Raw genomic sequence first — 19,049 nt, forward strand, 5'->3', positions numbered from 1 at the left:
GCCTACAAATTTCTCAAGAGGCTGGTCAGGTGGTCTGGTATTCCCATCTCTTTCAGAATGTTCCACAGTTTATTGTGATCCGCAGAGTCAAAGGCTTTGGCATAGTCAATAAAGCAGAAATAGATGTTTTTTCTGGAACTCTCTTGCTTTTTCCATGGGCCAGTAGATGTTGGCAATTTGGACTCTGGTTCCTCTGCCTTTTCTAAAACCAACTTGAACATCGCAAAGTTCATGGTTCACATATTGCTGAAACCTGGCTTGGAGAATTTTGAGCATTACTTTACTAGCATGTGAGATGAGTGCAATTGTGCAGTAGTTTGAGCGTGCTTTGACATTGCCTTTCTTTGGGATTTGAATAAAAACTGACCTTTTCCAGTCCTGTGGCCACTGCTGAGTTTTCCAAATTTGCTGGCGTATTGAGTGCAGTAATTTCACAGCATCATTGTTCAGGATTTCAAATAGCTCAACTGGAATTCCGTCACCTCCACTAGCTTTGTTCATACTGATGCTTTGTAAGGCCCACTTGACTTCACATTCCAGGACGTCTGGCTCTAGATGAGTGATCACACCATCGTGATTATCTGGATTGTGAAGATCCTTTTGTACAGTTCTTCCGTGTATTCTTGCTACCTCTTCTTAATATCTTCTGCTTCTGTTAGGTCCATAACACTACTGTGGGCAGGAATCCCTTAGTAAAGATGGAGTAGGCATCATGGTGAACAAAAGTGTCTGAAATACAGTACTTGGATGCAATCTCAAAAATGACCAAATGATCTCTGCTCGTTTCCAAGGCAAACTATTCAATATCACCGTTATCCAAGCCTATGCCCAACCAGTAATGCTGAAGAAGCTGAAGCTGAACAGTTCTATGAAGACCTACAAGACCTTTAAGAACTAACACCCGAAAAAGATGTTCTTTTCATTATACGGGACTGGAATTTAAAAGTAGAAAGTGAAGAAACGCCTGGAGTAACAGGCAAATTTGGCCTTGGAGTATGGAATGAAGCAGGGCAAAGGCTGATAGAGTTTTGCCAAGAGAATGCACTGGTCATAGCAGACACCCTCTTCCAACAACACAAGAGAAGACTCTACCCATGGACATCACCAGATAGTCAACACCAAAATCAGATTGATTATATTCTTTGCAGCCAAAGATGGAGAAGCTCTATATAGTCAAAGAAACAAAACCAGGAGATGATTGTGGCTCAGATCATGAACTCCTTATTGCCAAATTCAGACTTAAATTGAAGAAAGTAGGGAAAACCACTAGACCATTCAGGTGTGACCTAAATCAAATCCCTTATGATTATACAGTGGAAGTGAGAAATAGATTTAAGGGACTAGATCTTTTTTCTTTTTTTTTAGTTTGGATTGTAGCTTTTTTTTTTTTTTCTAGTTAGGTATTTTTATTTTTAATTTATTTTTTATTTTTATTTTTACTTATTTTACTTTACAATACTGTATTGGTTTTGCCATACATTGACATGAATCCACCCCAGGTGTACATGCGTTCCCAAACATGAACCCCCCTCCCACCTCCCTCCCCATAACATCTCTCTGGGTCATCCCCATGCACCAGCCCCAAGCATGGTGTATCCTGCATCAGACACAGACTGGCGATTCGATTCTTATATGATAGTATACATGTTTCAATGCCATTCTCCCAAATCATCCCATAGATCTGATAGGTAGAATGCCTGATCAACTATGGACTGAGGTTCATGACATTCCACAGGAGACAGGGATCAAGACAATCCCCATGGAAAAGTAATGCAAAAAAGCAAAAAGGCTGTCTGAGGAGGCCTTACAAATAGCTGTGAAAAGAAGAGAAGCGAAAAGCAAAGGAGAAAAGGAGAGAGATAAGCATCTGAATGCAGAGTTCCAAAGAATAGCAAGAAGAGATTAGGAAGCCTTCCTCAGTGATCAATGCAAAGAAATAGAGGAAAATAACAGAATGGGAAAGACTAGAGATCTCTTCAAGAAAATTGGAGATACCAAGGGAAAAATGGTATAGAGGATCTTATTTGAAAAGCAGAAGTAGAGACAGTGATGTAGAGAACAAATATCTGGATACCCACGGAGGAAAGGATGAGTTAGGGGGCTTGGGATTGAAATATAAATATATTTTTATATATTTATATTATATCAGTTCAGTTCAGTTCAGTCGCTCAGTTGTGTCTGACTCTTTGCGACCCCATGAATTGCAGCATGTCAGGCCTCCCTGTCCATCACCATCTCCCGGAGTTCACTCAGACTCACGTCCATCGAGTCCATGATGCCATCAAGCCATCTCATCCTCGGTCGTCCCCTTCTCCTCCTGCCCCCAATCCCTCCCAGCATCAGAGTCTTTTCCAATGAGTCAACTCTTCGCATGACGTGGCCGAAGTACTGGAGCTTCAGCTTTAGCATCATTTCTTCCAAAGAAATCCCAGGGTTGATCTCCTTCAGAATGGACTAGTTGGATCTATATTATATACCTATATTTAATATATAAATATCATATTCCATTAATATAAATACAATAATATATATTTTATTGATATTAATATACTTATTAATATAATAGATACAATACAATTATATTATTATTGCATAAATTATTATACAAATAATATAGCCCATATTTAATATATTTATTAATATTTAATAAGTTTTGCTTAATATTTATGTACTTATTTTATATATTACATATTTAATATATAAATAAAATAATTTCAATATAAAAATACTGAAATATAAATGTTTATACTACACATAAAACAGATAACTAATGAGAACCTATTGAATAGCTCAAAGAATTCGACTCAATTCTCTGTGGTGACCTAAACAAGAAGGAAATACAAAAAAAGAGAGACTGTATGTTTATATATGTATCTATTCACCTTGCTGTATAGTAGAGGCTAACACAACATTCTAAAACAACTATACTCCAATAAAAATTCATTTTAAGAAAAGTAGGGGAGTATAGATTACAGATTAAGGATAGGCTGTTTGACAGTCATAAATTAAGATAATATAATATGCAAATACTTTAATACTACTAAATATTAGTATTTTAAATTCCTAGATTATTCATAGAAATCAGGACAAGTATTTCATAATACTTTTCCAAAACATTTTTTCCATATTATATGGTATATAATGAAGATGAATAAAAGAAAGTGCAATTTTGAACATTTAGTTTTCTTCTCAAATTATTTCTTACTTAAAATCTCAATATCGGGATAGCTTAATATCACTAAGTTGGTAATTTAATATTTTTGCTGTTAGTATAGTTATTATTTGAATCAAAGGAATTTTAAAAACAAATAGAAAAATGTGTAGACATGGATGAATGGATTTAAATGCTGGATAAATCACTTCATTTTATAACCTTCATTGGTCATATCTCCAGGTCACTTTGATAGTTGCCTGAGCAAATCTCTATTCTACCTCCAAGATCATACCTGTCAATCATCCACTATCTTCTTTTACCTCAATTTAGAGGACTAAAAGTTTAGAGGACAATAAATCTAGATAAGGCAGTTATGAATCACAGAGTAGTTTAAAAGTAGAAGGCTGTGTCAGTCCCCCCTTGGCAGAACTTGGAATTAATGTCTATGAAAACACTTACCTAAACTATGTTGAAAAATCCTTTCTATGTAGCATTCCTAAAACATTTTACCCAGCTAATGTTGTTAAAGAATCAGTATTGATGTTGGCATTGCTTATTATCACATGACATGGGTTATTGTTTTTATTTTGATACACTGTTCATGGTCATGAACTCTTAAGTTTTGTTTTGAACATCCAAAGAACAATATTGCATTTATTACTAGAGACTAAGCCATACAAGCATTCTATATATCATATGCGAATTTATATTGCATTCTACCAAGCATGTTCTGGAGTTGATGGGACTTGAAAATATATCTTATACACTATTCAGAAGTAGGTTTTTCATTATTGATTTTAGGAAATTATTTCAAAGGTGGCTCAGAGGTTCAAGTGTCTGCCCGCAATACAGGATACCTCAGTTTGATCCCTGGGTCAGGAAGATTCCCCTGGAGAAGGAAACGGTAAACCATTCCAGTGTTCTTGCCTGGAGAATCCCATGGACGGAGGAGCCTGATGGGCTAGAGTCCACGGGATTGCAAAGAGTCGGACATGCCTGAGTGACTTCACTTCAAAAACTGAAATATTATTCTATAGTGAGAATCAATATAATTTTAGTTAGATAGTGAGAAAGTTTTGTTTTTATTGGTCATGTGTTCCAAACCTATACTAAAAGTCTTTCTCAAAACTTTCTTCTTTTAATAACATTCTGTCACAGTGCAAATGGTGACTCTATAAAACCATGAGATTTTTAAATATGATTAGATCATTAAATAGAATCATCAAGAACATAGGACTTTCAAAAACATTTTTTGAACCAAAGCAGGAATGCGGCTTATTGTTTCTCACTTTGTAAAAGCTAATTGGGTCATGGCACGATTTTTGCTCTGTGAAAGACAGAATTCTGTGTAATCCAAGCAACTTGCCATGGAACAGATGGGTGATAAAGGGAAATTAGAATTCATTTTCAAAAATATTTTTATTAGGGAAAAATCCAACTTCTATGTCATAATTTATGATCTGTGAAGAAATATAAAGGTAGTCTATTTCTTTTGGTTCTTCCTTATTCCTTCACATAATTGTACAACCTGAAAAGATTTTACTCCTAATTTCCACTATTTCTTACATACTGGTATTTAAATTTTTAACATTATATTATCAGTTTTTCTTTGTTGATCTCATTCTCCCTACAGTTGGATTTTTTTTTAACTATCACACTTGCTGAATATGCTTGTTCATTGAATGAAACATATTTATATAGCTTCCTTTCCTTCACTGAACATATCTAGAGTAAGCCATACATTTAAAATTAAACGTTAGAGATGATTTAAGCTGGGTGGTGATACCCATTTTTCTTAATATCTATTTCACAAATTGAGTTTTCATGTCACTCCATCTAAGTAGGCAAGGATTTATCTCATTAACAATGTTAATAAAGCAACCTTATAAACCTATAGAAAAGGTAAATAAGAAACATCAGGGCTACAGATCTGGAATAGTATGCATAATTTAACATGCTGGGAAAGCAAGACTTAGTGTTTACCATGTACCAAGTAGTGCTAGATATTACATGCAGGATTTTATGGTATGATGGGCCTATAAAATAAGGTATATTTTATTTAACAGTCTACTGAAACCTCTTCACAGTTTACAGGCCAGTAGAAAACAGTTGTTCTCGTTCTATATTGGATTTGACATTGTATGTATGCCTACAGGAACTTCCCTGGTAGCTCAGCTGGTAAAGAATCTGCCTGCAATGCAGGGGATCCCAGTTCCATCCCTGGGTCAGAAAGATCCCCTGGAGAAGGGATAGGCTACCCACTCCAGTATTCTTAGGCTTTCCTTGTGTTTCAGACAGTAAAGAATCTGCCTGCCCTTCAGAAGACCTGAGTTTAATCCCTAGATTGGGAAGAACTCCTAGAGAAGGGAACGGCTACCCATGTCAGTTTTCTTGACTAGAGAATTCCATGGACAGAGGAGCCTGGTGGGCTACAGTCCATGGGGTTGCAAACAATCAGACATGACTGAGTGACTTTCACTTCATTTCATATGCCTACTGATGGCAGTAGGCATTTTCAAGAACATTACTACACAAAGGTAGTGAACAAGAGTAAGATCCAAAACATACAATTCACCAAGAGAAGAGCTTTGTGAATAAAAGGCTAGATTATTTCTGGGTTGAAAAAGATATGTATTATCTATCCTTTCCTAAATCAATTCATTCTGTGGACTGTTTTACAATAACCATGATGTCTTTTTGAATTATAATGCATTGATACAAAACCCATGGGAGTTCACATTTTATAATCCTTTTTTCTAATAAAGTAGGTGGCCTAATATCATCTCACAGATGAATTATAATTACTGCAAGAAATTATCACAGCTGGAATTTATCAGTTAAATACTGTGGACTACAATATCTTAGGTCTGTACTCTACCTGTTCCCTGTAGCTCTCAGTGTTGGTAGACTAAATTTTATGAACTCTAACAATGGGCTATCTTGCTCTCTGTGATTCTTCTGACTCCTCTCTCTTAAGAGTAACCACAAATTGGAGTTAATATGAAAAAACCCTTTAACTACAAAATCCTATGTAATGTCATATTAAGTAACTACATTGAACTGCAATGCTGTTGACCTGTTTCATAAATACTTGTCTCCCTCCCTGCTTCCACCACTCATTTATAATTTGCTAAAATAGCTAGCTTTTGTATTTTGTTAGAGTCCAACTCCAGCAGCAAGGAATCAGCCTGAAGAGGTGAGCGGTGCCAGCGGACGACGATGTCATCTCTGACTCATAGTACTACATAGAACTACATGTTTATGTCAAGCTTCAGGTTCTCTTTTATACTTTGACAAAAGCATTAGGTCAGAGGTTTAATGTTTTTAGTTTCCCCCACCCAGATTTACTGTACGTAACTTGTGATTACATTGTAACTCAGGCCACATTCCACAGTTTATTTCTTACCTTTCTAAATCCTGTTTGCCCCTAGCATCTTAAGATCATTATCTCCTAAAAAGGCTTCTCAGTTCAGTTCAGTAACTCAGTCTTGTCCAACTCTTTGCAACCCCATGAATAGCAGCACGCCAGGCCTCCCTGTCCATCACCAATTCCCAGAGTTCACTCAGACTCACGTCCATAGTCAGTGATGTCATCCAGCCATCTCATCCTCTGTCGTCCCCTTCCTCCTCCTGCCCCTAATCCCTCGGCATCAGAGTCTTTTCCAATGAGTCAACTCTTCGCATGAGGTGGCCAAAGTACTGGAGTTTCAGCTTTAGCATCATTCCTTCCAAAGAAACCCCAGGGCTGATCTCCTTCAGAATGGACTGATTGGATCTCCTTGCAGTCCAAGGGACTCTCAAGAGTCTTCTCCAACAACACAGTTCAAAAGCATCAATTATTTGGCGCTCAGCCTTCTTCACAGTCAACTCTCACATCCATACATGACCATACATGACCATACATGACCACTGGAAAAACCATACCTTGACTAGACAGACCTTAGTCGGTAAAGTAATGTCTCTGCTTTTAAATATGCTATCTAGGTTGGTCATAACTTTTCTTCCAAGGAGTAAACGTCTTTTAATTTCATGGCTGCAATCACCATCTGCAGTGATTTTGGAGCTCTCAAAAATAAAGTCTGACACTGTTTTCACTGTTTCCCCATCTATTTGCCATGAAGTGATGGGACCAGATGCCATGATCTTCATTTTCTGAATGTTGAGCTTTAAACCAACTTTTCACTCTCCTCTTTCACTTTCATCAAGAGGCTTTTTAGTCCCTCTTCACTTTCTGCCATAAGGGAGGTGTCATCTGCATATCTGAGATTATTGATATTTCTCCCAGCAATCTTGATTCCAGCTTGTGTTTCTTCCAGTCCAGCGTGGGTGACAATATACAGCCTTGATGTACTCCTTTTCCTATTTGGAAACAGTCTGTTGTTCCATGTCCAGTTCTAACTGTTGCTTCCTGACCTGCATACAGATTTCTCAAGAGGCAGGTCAGGTGGTCTGGTATTCCCATCTCTTTCAGAATTTTCCACAGTTTATTGTGATCCCCACAGTCAAAGGCTTTGGCATAGTCAATAAAGCAGAAATTGATGTTTTTCTGAAACTCTCTTGCTTTTTCCATGGTCCACTGGATGTTGGCAATTTGATCTCTGGTTCCTCTACCTTTTCTAAAACCAGCTTGAACATCAGGAAGTTCATGGTTCACATATTGCTGAAACCTGGCTTGGAGAATCTTGAGCATTACTTTACTAGCATGTGAGATGAGTGCAATTGTGTGGTAGTTTGAGCATTCTTTTGCATTGCCTTTCTTTGGAACTGGAATGAAAACTGACCTTTTCCAGTCCAGTGGCCACTGCTGAGTTTTCCAAATTTGCTGGCATATTGAGTGCAGCACTTTCACAGCATCATCTTTCAGGATTTGAAACAGCTCAACTGGAATTCCATCACCTGCACTAGCTTTGTTCTTAGTGATGCTTTCTAAGCATCAAGGCCCATTTGACTTCACATTCCAAGATGTTTGGCTCTAGATTAGTGATCACATCGTCATGATTATCTGGGTCGTGAAGATCTTTTTCGTACAGTTCTTCCGTGTATTCTTGCCACCTCTTCTTAGTATCTTCTGCTTCTGTTAGGTCCATACCATTTCTGTCCTTGATCGAACCCATCTTTGCATGAAATATTCCCTTGGTAGCTCTAATTTTCTTGAAGAGATCTCTAGTCTTTCCCATTCTGTTGTTTTCCTCTATTTTTTTGCATTGATCACTGAAGAAGGCTTTCTTATCTCTTCTTGTTATTCTCTGGAACTCTGCATTCAGATGCTTATATCTTTCCTTTTCTCCTTTGCTTTTCACCTCTCTTCTTTTCACAGCTATTTGTAAGGCCTCCCCAGACAGCCATTTTGCTGTTTTGCATTTTTTTTTCCATGGGAATGGTCTTAATCCCTGTCTCCTGTACAATGCCCCGAACCTCATTCCATAGTTTGCCAGGCACTCTATCCATCAGATATAGGCCCTTAAATCTATTTTCTCACTTTCACTGTATAATCATAAGGGATTTGATTTAGGTCATACCTAAATGGTCTAGCAGTTTTCCCTACGTTCTTCAATTTGAGTCTGAATTTGGTAATAATCTAGCTATTCTTAAATCCTAAACCCTAAATTCAGCAAACTTCTTTTGCTATAAATATTTCCCTCACAAACAGGTGTCAGAAAACAATCCTTCCCATGGCCTCAAGCTGCAGCCTACATACTCATCCTGGGACATTCTTTGTAAAGATCCTTGAACAAATGTCAATGGTTATTTTATAGGTTATTTTCTGGGCATAACTGTAGAAGGCTTTATGCTTTCTCATGCTTCTCTCAAGCACCTTAAAATTCTTTCCAGCCAACTCAACTGAAGAAAAGAAAGAACAAGTCAGAATTACAAGGCCTAACTCCTTCATCCCAGGGCTGTGCCTGAGAGATGAGAAGACGGGGTTTGGGCCGTGCCTCCATTTTGTCAGTAATGCCTAATGCGGCCCCTGACAGTATTTCCTTAGTATTCATGGTGTTTAATCTTTGAGGATAGCATTTATAAATTTAGAAATATTATATTTATGTTAATATTCACTTCATATTGTAAGTATTTACATATTATAAATATTTACTTAATATTGTAAATATGGCAATATTTACTTTCACTTAACTGAAGAAAAGAAAAATAGCATCTTCCACTAAAAACAGTACTCTCATTTGTGAACCTAGCACCTACTTAGTATGGCTTTTGCTGTACAACAAATAGTATGAAGCCTTTGTTAAACACCTTTCTCCTCTGCTGAATCTTATACTAGAGTAATTCAATGGATAACATAATTATTTATTATTTAATAGAATTTTATTTCTTTTGAAATGTGTTGTAATAGATAGAAACCAGTGTATGGTGGAGATTCAACTCCTGATTTTGCCATTAGCTAATGCTAAGGTAATCACATAATTCCCTTGAGACACAGTTGTCAAACAATTTATGTCAGGATAGATCTTTATTTATAATTTAACACTTTGAATTTAGATAAATAAACATTATATACCTTCTTTATTAGAGATCATATGTAGTTCTGCATTATTCAGTACGATGAAAATAACCAAAAAATCTTTCAAAATCTGAGCAAATTAAACGGTTTGAACAAAATAGGAACCCAGAGTCCCTATTAAAGTTTATATGATTATATAAAATTTACATAAAATATTTGAATAAAAATACATTGGGAGGGAGGGAAAGATGGCGGAGGAATAGGACGGGAAGATCACGTTCTCCCTCACAAACTCCTCAAAAGAATATTTCAACGCCGAGCAAACTCCGCAAAACAACTTCTGTAGGCTGGCAGAGGACATCAGGCAACCAGAAAAGCAGACCATTGTCTTCAAAAACAGCATCCCCCTCCCACAGCGCGACTGAACTAGTGAGCCTAAAAACCAGCAAACAGAAGAAGTTAAACAGAGGGAACCACCTTGGAAGTGAGCCCACACGGCCCATAACATCAGAGAAGAGCCAGATATATTTTAAATTTTTTAATATTTTTAAAATCATTCTTTTTTTTTTTGCCTTTTGCTTTTTTTCCTTTTTTTTCCGAGCTTTTTTTTAATTGTTAAATCTTCTATTTCTCCTCTAATTTTTATTTCTATAACCTAGTATTACTATTTTTTAAAAAAAAAGACTTTTTTTTTTTTTAAGGCAAACACCATATATACTCTTTGGATGGTTGTTGGTGTTTTGTTTTTTTTGTTTGTTTGTTTGTTTGTTTTTTAATAATTCTTTTTTTTTCTTTCTTCCTTTTTCCTTCTGCTTTTCTTTAATATTGTATCTTTGAAAATCCAACCTCTACTCCAGATTTTTAATCTTTGTTGTCAATTTTGTACATTTAAAAACCCAAACTTCACTACCCAAGTTTACCTGAGAGCGAGATTACTGGCTTGACCACTCTCTCCTCCTCTGGACTCTCCTTTTTCTCCACCAGGTGGCCTCTGTCTCTTTTCTCCCCCATCTCTTCTCTATCCAACTCTGTGAATCTCTGTGTGTTCCAGACGGTAGAGAACACCTAAGGAACTGGTTACTGGCAGGATTTGTCTCTCTCCTACTCATTCCTCTCTCTTATCCTCCTGGTCACCTCTGTCTACTTCCTCCCTCTCCTCTTCCCAGTATAACTCTGTAAATACCTCTGAGCGGTCCAGACTATAGAGCGCACATAAGGAAGTGACTACTGGCTAGCTTGCTCTCTCCTCTCTTGATCTCACCGCATCTCATTCCAGTTACCTCTAACTACCCCCTCCATCTTCTCTTCTCCTTGTAACTCAGTGAACCTCTCTGAGTGTCCCTCAATGTGGAGAAACTTTTCATCTTTAACCTAGATGTTTTATCATCGGTGCTGTATAGATGGAGAAGTCTAGAGGCTACTGTAAAAATAAAACTGAAAACCAGAAGCAGGAAGCTTAAACCCAAAGCCTGAAAACATTAGAGAACTCTTGAATTCAGGGAACATTAAGCAATAGGAGCTCATCAAATGCCTTCATACCTACACTGAAACCAAGCTCCACCCAAGGGCCAACAAGTTCCAAAACAAGACATACCACGCAAATTCTCCAGCAACACAGGAACACTCCCCTGAGCCTCAATATACAGGCAGCTCAAAATTATCCCAAAACCTTTGATGTCTCATAACCCATTACGGGTCACTCCACTGCACTCCAGAGAGAAGAAACCCAGCTCCACCCACCAAAACTCCAACACAAGCCTCCCTAACCAGGAAACCTTGACAAGCCACTGATAGAACCCCACCCAAAGTGAGGAAGCTCCATAATAAAGAGAACTCCACAAATTATCAGAATATAAAAAGGCCACCCCAAACGCAGCAATATAACCAAGATGAAGAGACAGAGGAATACTCAGCAGGTAAAGGAACAGGAGAGTTGCCCACCAAACCAAACAAAAGAGGAAGAAGTAGGGAATCTACCGGAGAAGGAATTCCGAATATTGATAGTGAAAATGATCCAAAATCTTGAAATCAAAATGGAAACACAGATAAATAGCCTAGAGACAAGGATTGAGAAGATGCAAGAAAGGTTTAACAAGGACCTAGAAGAAATAAAAAAGAGTCAAAATATAATGAATAACGCAATAAATGAGATCAGAAACACTCTGGAGGCAACAAATAGTAGAATAACGGAGGCAGAAGATAGGATTAGTGAAATAGAAGATAGAATGGTAGAAATAAATGAATCAGAGAGGAAACAAGAAAAACGAATTAAAAGAAATGAGGACAATCTCAGAGACCTCCAGGACAATATGAAACGCTCCAACATTCGAATTATAGGAGTCCCAGAAGAAGAAGACAGAAAGAAAGATCATGAGAAAATCCTTGAGGAGATAATAGTTGAAAACTTCCCTAAAATGGGGAAGGAAATAATCACCCAAGTCCAAGAAACACAGAGAGTTCCAAATAGGATAAACCCAAGGCGAAACACCCCAAGACACATATTAATCAAATTAACAAAGATCAAACACAAAGAACAAATATTAAAAGCAGCAAGGGAAAAACAACAAATAACACACAAGGGGATTCCCATAAGGATAACAGCTGATCTTTCAATAGAAACTCTTCAGGCCAGGAGGGAATGGCAAGACATACTTAAAGTGATGAAAGACAATAACCTACAGCCCAGATTACTGTACCCAGCAAGGATCTCATTCAAATACGAAGGAGAAATCAAAAGCTTTACAGACAAGCAAAAGCTGAGAGAATTCAGCACCACCAAACCAGCTCTCCAACAAATTCTAAAGGATATTCTCTAGACAGGAAACACGAAAAGGGTGTATAAACCCGAACCCAAAACAATAAAGTAAATGGCAACGGGATCATACTTATCAATAATTACCTTAAACGTAAATGGGTTGAACGCCCCAACCAAAAGACAAAGACTGGCCGAATGGATACAAAAACAAGACCCCTCTATATGCTGCTTACAAGAGACCCACCTCAAAACAAGGGACACATACAGACTGAAAGTGAAGGGCTGGAAAAAGATATACCACGCAAATAGAGACCAAAAGAAAGCAGGAGTGGCAATACTCATATCCGATAAAATAGACTTTAAAACAAAGGCTGTGAAAAGAGACAAAGAAGGCCACTACATAATGATCAAAGGAACAATCCAAGAAGAAGATATAACAATTATAAATATATATGCACCCAATATAGGAGCACCACAATATGTAAGACAAATGCTAACAAGTATGAAAGGGGAAATCAACAATAACACAATAATAGTGGGAGACTTTAATACCCCACTCACACCTATGGACAGATCAACTAAACAGAAAATTAACAAAGAAACGCAAACTTTAAATGATACATTAGATCAGTTAGACCTAATTGATATCTATAGGACATTTCACCCCAAAACAATGAATTTCACCTTTTTTCAAGTGCTCATGGAACCTTCTCCAGGATAGATCACATCCTGGGCCATAAATCTAAACTTGATAAATTCAAAAAAATCGAAATCATTCCAAGCATCTTTTCTGACCATAATGCATTAAGATTAGATCTCAATTACAGGAGAAAAACTATTAAAAATTCCAACATATGGAGGTTGAACAACACACTTCTGAATAACCAACAAATCACAGAAGAAATCAAAAAGAAATCAAAATATGCATAGAAACTAATGAAAATGAAAACACAACAACCCAAAACCTGTGGGACACTATAAAAGCAGTGCTAAGAGGAAAGTTCATAGCAATACAGGCATACCTCAAGAAACAAGAAAAAGTCAAATAAATAACCTAACTCTACAACTAAAGCAACTAGAAAAGGAAGAGTTGGAGAACCCCAGAGTTAGTAGAAGGAAAGAAATCTTAAAAATTAGGGCAGAAATAAATGCAAAAGAAACAAAAGAGACCATAGCAAAAATCAACAAAGCCAAAAGCTGGTTCTTTGAAAGGATAAATAAAATTGACAAACCATTAGCCAGACTCATCAAGAAGCAAAGAGAGAAAAATCAAATCAATAAAATTAGAAATGAAAATGGAGAGATCACAACAGACAACACAGAAATACAAAGGATCATAAGAGACTACTATCAGCAGTTGTATGCCAATAAAATGGACAACGTGGAAGAAATGGACAAATTCTTAGAAAAGTACAATTTTCCAAAACTGAACCAGGAAGAAATAGAAAATCTTAACAGACCCATCACAAGCACGGAAATTGAAACTGTAATCAGAAATCTTCCAGCAAACAAAAGCCCAGGTCCAGATGGCTTCACAGCTGAATTCTACCAAAAATTTCGAGAAGAGCTAACACCTATCCTCCTCAAACTCTTCCAGAAAATTGCAGAGGAAGGTAAACTTCCAAACTCATTCTATGAGGCCACCATCACCCTAATACCAAAACCTGACAAAGATGTCACAAAAAAGAAAACTACAGGCCAATATCACTGATGAACATAGATGCAAAAATCCTCAACAAAATTCTAGCAATCAGAATCCAACAACACATTAAAAAGATCATACACCATGACCAAGTGGGCTTTATCCCAGGGATGCAAGGATTCTTCAATATCCGCAAATCAATCAATGTAATTCACCACATTAACAAATTGAAAAATAAAAACCATATGATTATCTCAATAGATGCAGAGAAGGCCTTTGACAAAATTCAACATCCATTTATGATAAAAACTCTCCAGAAAGCAGGAATAGAAGGAACATACCTCAACATAATAAAAGCTATCTATGACAAACCCACAGCAAACATTATCCTCAATGGTGAAAAATTGAAAGCATTTCCCTAAAGTCAGGAACAAGACAAGGGTGTCCACTTTCACCGCTACTATTCAACATAGTTCTGGAAGTTTTGGCCACAGCAATCAGAGCAGAAAAAGAAATAAAAGGAATCCAAATTGGAAAAGAAGAAGTAAAACTCTCACTGTTTGCAGATGACATGATCCTCTACATGGAAAACCCTAAAGACTCCACCAGAAAATTACTAGAGCTAATCAATGAATATAGTAAAGTTGCAGGATATAAAATCAACACACAGAAATCCCTTGCATTCCTATACACGAATAATGAGAAAGTAGAAAAAGAAATTAAGGAAACAATTCCATTCACCATTGCAACGAAAAGAATAAAATACTTAGGAATATATCTACCTAAAGAAACTAAAGACCTATATATAGAAAACTATAAAACACTGATGAAAGAAATCAAAGAGGACACTAATAGATGGAGAAATATACCATGTTCATGGATTGGAAGAATCAATATAGTGAAAATGAGTATACTACCCAAAGCAATTTACAAATTCAATGCAATCCCTATCAAGCTACCAGCCACATTTTTCACAGAACTAGAACAAATAATTTCAAGATTTGTATGGAAATACAAAAAACCTCGAATAGCCAAAGCAATCTTGAGAAAGAAGAATGGAACTGGAGGAATCAACTTGCCTGACTTCAGGCTCTACTACAAAGCCACAGTCATCAAGACAGTATGGTACTGGCACAAAGACAGACATATAGATCAATGGAACAAAATAGAAAGCCCAGAGATAAATCCACACACATATGGACACCTTATCTTTGACAAAGGAGGCAAGAATATACAATGGAGTAAAGACAATCTCTTTAACAAGTGGTGCTGGGAAAACTGGTCAACCACTTGTAAAAGAATGAAACTAGATCACTTTCTAACACCGCACACAAAAATAAACTCAAAATGGATTAAAGATCTAAATGTAAGATCAGAAACTATAAAACTCCTAGAGGAGAACATAGGCAAAACACTCTCAGACATAAATCACAGCAGGATCCTCTATGATCCACCTCCCAGAATTCTGGAAATAAAAGCAAAAATAAACAAATGGGATCTAATTAAAATTAAAAGCTTCTGCACAACAAAGGAAAATATAAGCAAGGTGAAAAGACAGCCTTCTGAATGGGAGAAAATAATAGCAAATGAAGCAACTGACAAACAACTAATCTCAAAAATATACAAGCAACTTATGCAGCTCAACTCCAGAAAAATAAACGACCCAATCAAAAAATGGGCCAAAGAACTAAATAGACATTTCTCCAAAGAAGACATACGGATGGCTAACAAACACATGAAAAGATGCTCAACATCACTCATTATTAGAGAAATGCAAATCAAAACCACAATGAGGTACCACTTCACACCAGTCAGAATGGCTGCGATCCAAAAATCTGCAAGCAATAAATGCTGGAGAGGGTGTGGAGAAAAGGGAACCCTCCTACACTGTTGGTGGGAATGCAAACTAGTACAGCCACTATGGAGAACAGTGTGGAGATTCCTTAAAAATTGCAAATAGAACTACCTTATGACCCAGCAATCCCACTTCTGGGCATACACACCGAGGAAACCAGAATTGAAAGAGACACATGTACCCCAATGTTCATCGCAGCACTGTTTATAATAGCCAGGACATGGAAACAACCTAGATGTCCATCAGCAGATGAATGGATAAGAAAGCTGTGGGACATATACACAATGGAGTATTACTCAGCCGTTAAAAAGAATTCATTTGAATCAGTTCTGATGAGATGGATGAAACTGGAGCCGATTATACAGAGTGAAGTAAGCCAGAAAGAAAAACACCAATACAGTATACTAACACATATATATGGAATTTAGGAAGATGGCAATGACGACCCTGTATGCAAGACAGGGAAAGAGACACAGATGTGTATAACGGACTTTTGGACTCAGAGGGAGAGGGAGAGGGTGGGATGATTTGGGAGAATGACATTCTAACATGTATACTATCATGTGAATTGAATCGCCAGTCTATGTCTGACGCAGGATGCAGCATGCTTGGGGCTGGTGCATGGGGATGACCCAGAAAGATGTTATGGGGAGGGAGGTGGGAGGGGGGTTCATGTTTGGGAATGCATGTAAGAATTAAAGATTTTAAAATTTAAAAAATAAAAAAAAAAAAAAAAAAGATCTAAATGTAAGATCAGAAACTATAAAACTCCTAGAGGAGAACATAGGCAAAACACTCTCAGACATAAATCACAGCAGGATCCTCTATGATCCACCTCCCAGAATTCTGGAAATAAAAGCAAAAATAAACAAATGGGATCTAATTAAAATTAAAAGCTTCTGCACAACAAAGGAAAATATAAGCAAGGTGAAAAGACAGCTTTCTGAATGGGAGAAAATAATAGCAAATGAAGCAACTGACAAACAACTAATCTCAAAAATATACAAGCAACTTATGCAGCTCAATTCCAGAAAAATAAACGACCCAATCAAAAAATGGGCCAAAGAACTAAACAGACATTTCTCCAAAGAAGACATATGGATGGCTAACAAACACATGAAAAGATGCTCAACATCACTCATTATTAGAGAAATGCAAATCAAAACCACAATGAGGTACCACTTCACACCAGTCAGAATGGCTGCGATCCAAAAATCTGCAAGCAATAAATGCTGGAAGGGTGTGGAGAAAAGGGAACCCTCCTACACTGTTGGTGGGAATGCAAACTAGTACAGCCACTATGGAGAACAGTGTGGAGATTCCTTAAAAAATTGCAAATAGAACTACCTTATGACCCAGCAATCCCACTGCTGGGCATACACACTGAGGAAACCAGAATTGAAAGAGACACATGTACCCCAATGTTCATCGCAGCACTGTTTATAATAGCCAGAACATGGAAACAACCTAGATGTCCATCAGCAAATGAATGGATAAGAAAGCTGTGGTACATATACACAATGGAGTATTACTCAGCCATTAAAAATAATTCATTTGAATCAGTTCTGATGAGATGGATGAAACTGGAGCTGATTATACAGAGTGAAGTAAGCCAGAAAGAAAAACACCAATACAGTATACTAACACATATATATGGAATTTAGGAAGATGGCAATGATGACCCTGTATGTAAGACAGGGAAAGAGACACAGATGTGTATAACGGACTTTTGGACTCAGAGGGAGAGGGAGAGGGTGGGATGATTTGGGAGAATGACATTCTAACATGTATACTATCATGTAAGAATTGAATCGCCAGTCCATGTCTGACGTAGGGTGCAGCATGCTTGGGGCTGGTGCATGGGGATGACCCAGAGAGATGTTGTGGGGAGGGAGGTGGGAGGGGGGGTCATGTTTGGGAACGCATGTAAGAATTAAAGATTTTAAAATTTAAAAAATTTAAAAAAAAAAAAACTACATCATGGGATCCAGGCCCATCCTTCATGGCAAATAGAAGGAGAAATGTGGAAGCAATGACAGATTTCTGGATGCTGCCTGCAGCCATGAAATCAGAAGTGTTTTGCTTCTTGGCAGAAAAGCTATGAGGAACATAAACAGTGTGTTGAGAAGCAGAAACATCATCCTGCCCAACAAACTGGTAGATATTTGGCTTTTCATTTGGATTCCTAAAATTTCTGTCCAGTCCCCACTGGTCTTTGAAGTCCCTCAGGTTTCTGGTTCTTCAAGATTCCCAAGATTATTTTGTGCATTTCTTGACCCAGTCCTGAAATCAGCCATCTCTTTAAGAATCTATGGATTGTCTGTTGGGAAATACATTTAGAAGCTACATGTTAGACCTCAGAATAGCCACTGTTATCAAGTTGTCATTGCTTCTAAGCTCTACATTGGTCAGAATAAGAAGTACATTTACCCTAAAAATAAAATAAAAAGGAATATAATTAGTTGGTACAAAATTATGCTTTCAGTTCAAGATTTAAGACAGTAGGGTTTTAATTAAACTTTTTATGTTATGTGTGAACCTCTTTTTCTAACCAGTGAAAGTGATTCTTCAGAACAATATTAGTTTTAATTATTGACTTGCTTTTACCTGTTAAGAGACATATGATTCTGTTACAATAACAGAAACAAAATCGGAACAGCAGGTTGTTGAACATAGTTTCAGATTTATTTTCTTTTCATTTTCTTTGGTTTTCTTTTGGATGGGCAGTATTTTTGTTTGTCATTAGAAGATATTCCACTTTGAATGTAGTCATAATTTGAATTTTAAAAACACTTAATTAATGTGTTGTTACATGCAGCTAGTCACCAACTTGATACAATCAGATTTATTATTCTTTCTCCTCTATTTCACTCAGTCCTGTCCGACTCTTTGCAACCCCATCGACTGCATCATGCCAGGCTTCCCTATCCATCACCAACTCCCAGCACTTGCTCAAGCTCATGTCCACCAAGATGGTGATGTTATCCAACCATCTTATCATCTGTCTTCCTATTCTCCTCCTGCCTTCAATCTTTTCCAACATCAGGGTCTTTTCCAATGAGTCCATTCTTCCCATCAGGTGGGCAAACAGTTGGAGCTTCAGCTTCAGCATCAGTCCTTCCGGTGAATATTCAGGACTGATTTCCTTAGGATGGACTGGTTTGATCCCCTAGCAGTCCAAGGGAC

This window comes from Ovis aries, unplaced genomic scaffold, assembly GCF_016772045.2.
Source record: "Ovis aries strain OAR_USU_Benz2616 breed Rambouillet unplaced genomic scaffold, ARS-UI_Ramb_v3.0 scaffold_801, whole genome shotgun sequence".
Lineage (NCBI taxonomy): Eukaryota > Metazoa > Chordata > Mammalia > Artiodactyla > Bovidae > Ovis > Ovis aries.